Below are 6,000 nucleotides of genomic sequence, written 5' to 3'. Positions count from 1 at the left end.
TTTGCTGCTGCCAAGTGTGCAGCCCTTATCCTTACTCATCTACCCATGCACAGGAACTTGCCAGAGCCATTTTTCTTATCTAAAACATTCAGAGTCAGAGCTACTATCGAATGTTTTTGACAATTTGGAGTTTTTCCGTCCCTTAGTTCCTGTAAGCGATGAGTAATTCTCCTTCACATGATGAACTCCACTGCCCCCTAAAATTAGTCTCCTGCGAAGAAACCACGTCAAACCAGTCATCTCATGTCAAAAACATCTCTGGCTCAAGAAACAAGAGCAAACAAGACAGAGAGGAAAAAGAAAAAAAAAAAAAAATCAAGAAAAAGAAAAGCCACTTTATTGGCAATTTGTATCATTTCTTTTTACCTACAGAGTGCATGATGAGTAATTTCTTTGCAAATGCTAAATCTCCTCAGAAAGTGACTTGGAGCAATACTGAAGTTTTATGCTTTCAATATAATGAAATGTCCCTGGTTTAACAATATGATTTAGGAAAGAAAAAAAGTGGGGAATTAAATAGGGGAGAAGGATTACAACTGATGAATTAGTGCTCATAAAACAGCCCTCTTCCACAACAGTCACTAGCAAAGCTCAGCACTGTCGCAGCTCTTCTGCCCAGCTGGAATTCTTGGCCAAGCAGGGCAGGATATCTCACAGACTTTTCATTTCCTCTCTATGTGATGATTTTTTATGTTTATTTTTATTTTTTTTTTTAATAACAGATATGATAAATTTTGGCCACACTGACTGGCTTTCTGTTTACCTGAGACCAAACGGCTTTCCTGGGTGATCAGTCAGTTCTGTAACTTTTACCTGAAGCATAGCTTGTATTTTAGAAAGAGAGATGCAGACTGGCTTAAAATCTCTAAAGTCTTGCAGCTTTTCTGAATGCTTTGCAGCTTCTCAATATCCCTTTTTGAACTGTGAGGATTTGAATGAGTTTTAGTAAAACTGAAAATATCATCTTATCTACTCCCATTTGGTCTTTGGTCTTGGTCCCACTGGTCTACTTTCCAGTCTTATGCAGCCAAAGATTGCTTCCTAGCCATAGATCAAGCTCCTACAATCACACTTAAAGTGCTTATTCAAAGGATTATCTATTACCCTACTTATGTGTTCAGTTTACTAAGACACAATACCAACTCGCAGTTCCTACAACTTGTAGAAGAGGTCTGTGTTCACTTGTCTAAGATAAATCACTTTGCTTTTATTAAAGAAAACCCATTATTTACCATTCACACAATAGTTCTGTGTCATTGCACCATATATTAATTACACAAGCAAAGACTTCTATACATTTCCAGATCATTTTTATGAATAAGAACTAGCCAAGAAGAGAGCCCTTCTATGCTCTTCTGGAAATGTGTCTACTGGATGATGACTCACAGTTGTTTCATTTACCAATGTGATGTTTAAGCTATTTAAATAAGAACTTCTATAACTTTATTTTTTTCCTTAGTGCTAGTATATTTTCATCAGTTATGTCAGTCTCTGCAGTCTCATTCAACCCTAAACACTGAACATATCTGCCTTTTCATGGCTTTTAGTTGAGACCTCAATAAGGTTGGGCTTCATCTTTGCCCACATTAGGTGCCATTTACTCACTGAACTTTACAGTAGACTAATACGTAGTGGCCATATCTTCAAAATTTATAACAGCGAGGAGGAACATGGCAACTCTATACACACAGAGCAGGGAATATCAGACTCGGTAGGCTGCAGAGTCTGGAGCTCAGCTGCAGAACTGGATGGACATGGCCATGGTCACTCATCTATGGTTGGAAGAAAATTTCAAGCTGAATTAATGAGATTTATCAAAATGCCAGAGAAGAAGGAAGCAAAGAGATGGCTGTGGACTTCTTAATTATCATGCACCTGCAACTGAAGCCCAACAATAAGTAACTAAATACCAGCATAATCTTATTTAAGTGTAGGTGTCTATGAGACAGCCAGATGTCTAAAATCTGATTATAGTTAGTGGTGATCTAGTGAGTAGTCAATTACTCTAGGCAGAGATTGAACCACCCAAACTTTAAGGACAAAAAAGTCAAAGGGCATTTACTTTTCCTCCTTTATGTTGAAAGATATAGTGTAACGATAATTCGACTCAGTACCACTGCACAGGTCTATAGTCTATAAAGGAGTATGTAGTCTGCAGTTTCATTTTAGTATCTTCTCCACAGTAAGGCTAATAATACTTTGATACAACATCTTTTGGGTTGGAACAAAGCTAGGGTTGTATAGCACAAAGAAAGGCTGGCACCTAGAAATATTACACTGTTGTACTTACATGTGATCTTGTAGCACTGCTGTCCTCCTGGTACCTCTGGTTCTGCTGTATTCTGAATAAATCCTGCATCTCTGGGAGGGCAGGGTAAGCTCACATCCTCTTGCCATACCAGAGTTTATGCATTTTAGCTAACAGGAGATGATCATGCAAATGATGAGAGCACGACCAGTAGTTTCTCCTGTAAAAAAGATATGCTTTCTTGGCTGCCTCCAGACTTTCTGCTCTTTGATCTAGACTCTTCATTTTAGCGTAAAAGCTAATGTGCTAACCTAAGACCTCTTGATCCAGCATCTCCACTGCTTCTTATTTGAATAGTAGCATCAGCTCTGTGTGTACATAAGCATCCCACTTCTTGCAGATACACCATTTTAGGTTTGTGCATTTTAGGTTTCAGACTGTTCTGCTCACAAGTGGAAGAAGTGATCCACCTAGTAGATAAGGGAAAGGCTGCGGATGTTGTTGGCCTTTGACACTGTTTCCTACAGCATTTTCCTGGAAAAGCTGACAGCTCATGGCCTAGATGGGTGTACTCTGTGATGGATAAAGAACTGGCTGGAGGACCAGGCTCAAAGAGTTGTGGTAAATGGAGTCAAATCCAGTTGGTGGCCAGTCATGAGTGGTGTTTCCCAGGGCTCAGTATTGGGGCCAGCTCTGTTTAATCTCTTTAGCAATTATCTGGATGAGGGGATTGAATGCACCCTCAGTAAGTTTGCAGATGACACCAAACTGGGTGGGAGTGGGGTGTTAATTGACAGCAGCTGAACATGAGCCAGCAGTGTGCCCAGGTGGCCAAAAAGTCCAAGAGCATCCTGGCTTGTATCAGGAACAGTGTGGCCAGCAGGACTAGAGAAGTGATTGTGCCACTGTACTCAGCACTGGTGAGGCTGCACCTTGAATTCTGTGTTCAGTTTTGGGCCCCTCACCATAAGAAGGACATTGAGGTACTAGAGAGAGTGTAGAGGAGGGTGGTGAAGCTGGTGAGGGGTCTGGAGCACAAGTGTGATGAGGAGCAGCTGAGGGAACTGGGGCTGTTCAGCCTGGAGAAAAGGAAGCTGAGGGGAGACCTTATAGCTGTCTACAGCTACCTGAAAAGAGGTTGTAGCATGGAGGGGGTTGGTCTCTTCTCCCAAGTAACAAGTGATAGGACAAGAGGAAATGGCCTCAGGTTGCACTGGGGGCGATTCAGATTGGATATTAGGAAAAAATTCTTCACGGAAAATGTTGTCAGGCATTGTAATGGGCTGCCCAGGGAAGTGGTGGAGTCACCATCCCTGGAGGTGTTTAAAAGGCATTTAGACAAAGTTCTTAGGGACATGGTTTAGTATCAGTGTTAGGTTATGGTTGGACCTGTGGTTGTGCTTCCATTTTGACAGCACACTTATGTGCATTTTGACCTATTTGCCATCTCTATTTTCATCTTTTCCATCCTAAAAGAAATACTGATGCCATTCCCCATCTCTAGCTCTGGACACTAAACATAGGCAAGAATTTTGAGGCATTACATCTTGTGTGTTCTCCAAAATAGTCTTACTTCTTTGTATACTGCCCTGCTCACTATACCAGTGAGCTTTGCTGAACTACTGTGCTATTAATAATTGTGCTGCCATAAATATTTCCCTGAGATTGTGTAAATATCTGTTGCAAAAGGCAGAAAAGAAGAAGAGCTCCTCTACAAGCAGGGAGTATAGAAATACAAAAATAAGTAGGAAACTGTCTTAAGTAGGGAACTCTTCCATTCTAGGAAAAAAACTTAGAATTCTTCAGGGAAGAGAGACTTCTAACATTGACTTCGTATTTTGCCTTTCCACAGTTTAAATTTCTGTCTCAAAGATGTTGAGGAAGGGTATTTATGTCCCGTCTGGTGAGCTTGGTTCAGACACCACTCTGAGTCTCACATGGTTTAACTGGATATATCCCTCCTCCCAGCAGTGCAAGGTGTGCTCCATGTGCACTGTGCCAGGGTGACCTTCCTCTGGGAGGAATTTTCCCCCTTCTTTCTACATTGCAGCTGGGGCAGCTTGAGCTTTGGAGCTGGACATGTGTTGAAGGAGTAAACGGGGTATTCCCGAATGCAATCCCCTCGTCAGGCTGAGTACCGTGCCTAGCACAATGAGAGCTCTTTTCTGGATCCGTGCTTACGTTCCTGAGACTTCTCACCTGAATTCGTCCCAGCTGGTCCTAGCCACCAGTGCCATGGTGCTGGAGGACAGACATGTCTAAGCGGCTAACACAGGACAGCTGGATTGTCCCCTGAAATTGCCTCAGTTGATGGAGCTCACTGTCTACATGTCTACCTGATGTGATGATGAGTTTTTGTAGAATCACAGAATTGTTTTGGTTGGAAGAGACTCACAGGATCACCAAGTCCAACCATAACCTAACTCTGGCACTAAACCATGTCCCTAAGAACCTCATCTATGCATCTTTTAAACACTTCCAGGGATGTTGACTCCACCACGTCCCTGGGCAGCCAGTTGACAACCCTTTCCATGAAGAATTTTTCCTAATATCCAATCTAAACCGCCCCTGGCACAACTTGAGGCCATTTCCTCCTGTCCTATCACTTGCTGCTTGTGAAAAGCCAATGCATCATTTTGCATCGTTTGAGGATGTGGATTTAATTAGGCAACTGCCTTAATATACACACACTAGCTACACAACTCTTGGCAAGAGAGCGCTGCAGTGTGAGTAGGAGCTCCTACCGAGCAATTGCCATGTAATAAGGAAGTCAATTTGAAGAGTTCCAAAAAGTAGCATTTTCTGCAATCCTGTATGCCGAGAGGCAGTGAACCACTACATTCCTTGAAGAACTGATGTGTCTTATCTTGTTCCCTCCTTTGAAAGTAGGAGAAAAATCAAGAAATAGTCAACACAACTGGGCTTTTCTTTTCGTTTACTTGGAAAACTTGTTTGAACCATCAACTTTAGCAAATTTTGGCAGTTACAAACCTGTACACTTTTTTTGTTGTTGTTGTTGTTGTTTTGTTTTTATAGCAAAAGAACACAAGACAATACTGCCAACAGCAATTATGAAGGAACAATTAGTTTTCAGATGAAGGACTATACCCACTCAAAATTATAAACCTTCCCTTTTGCATAAGGTTGAATTTGTTGTCGCTGGAGAAATGACATCTCTTAACACCTACTTGAAATGGCATAGAAATCATATCTCTAGTTTTTTGTGCAAAACACATTCATTAAAAAAAAAAGTCAATAAAAACCATCTTCTTAAAAACAGAAAAAAAGTTAAACAAAAAGAGCTGAACCCAAAGGAAAATTACAGTACATTTTGAAATGATTTAAAAGTTTTCAAATCTAAACCCTTTTATTTTTCTGTTACTTTGAAAGTTTAAACCAACTTTGATGACTCTTCAGAATTATATCAAACAAACAAAGAAAATTAAAGCAACCTGATTGGCATCAAATATCTACAAAAGCCTGGTAATTTGAAACCACTATATACATTATTTTATAAACTTCTTTTTAAACACCAAAACATACATCTTTTACAAACCAGCCTGCTTGCAACAGGTAAAATGTACAAGACAATCTTTTCCCATACAGTGCTTTAAAGAGAACTGCTTTCACTCCCAGACTTCTTTGTCACCTCCTGAAAAGCTGCAGTTTGGGCTCGTTGCATTGTTAAATAATAGCAATTCAGGTATTCCTATGACAGAAGAACGCTACAGTTCTGAGGGCTCCAATCTCTT

The sequence above is a fragment of the Columba livia genome, chromosome 1 (assembly GCF_036013475.1).
Source record: "Columba livia isolate bColLiv1 breed racing homer chromosome 1, bColLiv1.pat.W.v2, whole genome shotgun sequence".
Classification (NCBI taxonomy): Eukaryota; Metazoa; Chordata; class Aves; order Columbiformes; family Columbidae; genus Columba; species Columba livia.
This window is presented reverse-complemented; position numbering follows the sequence as displayed.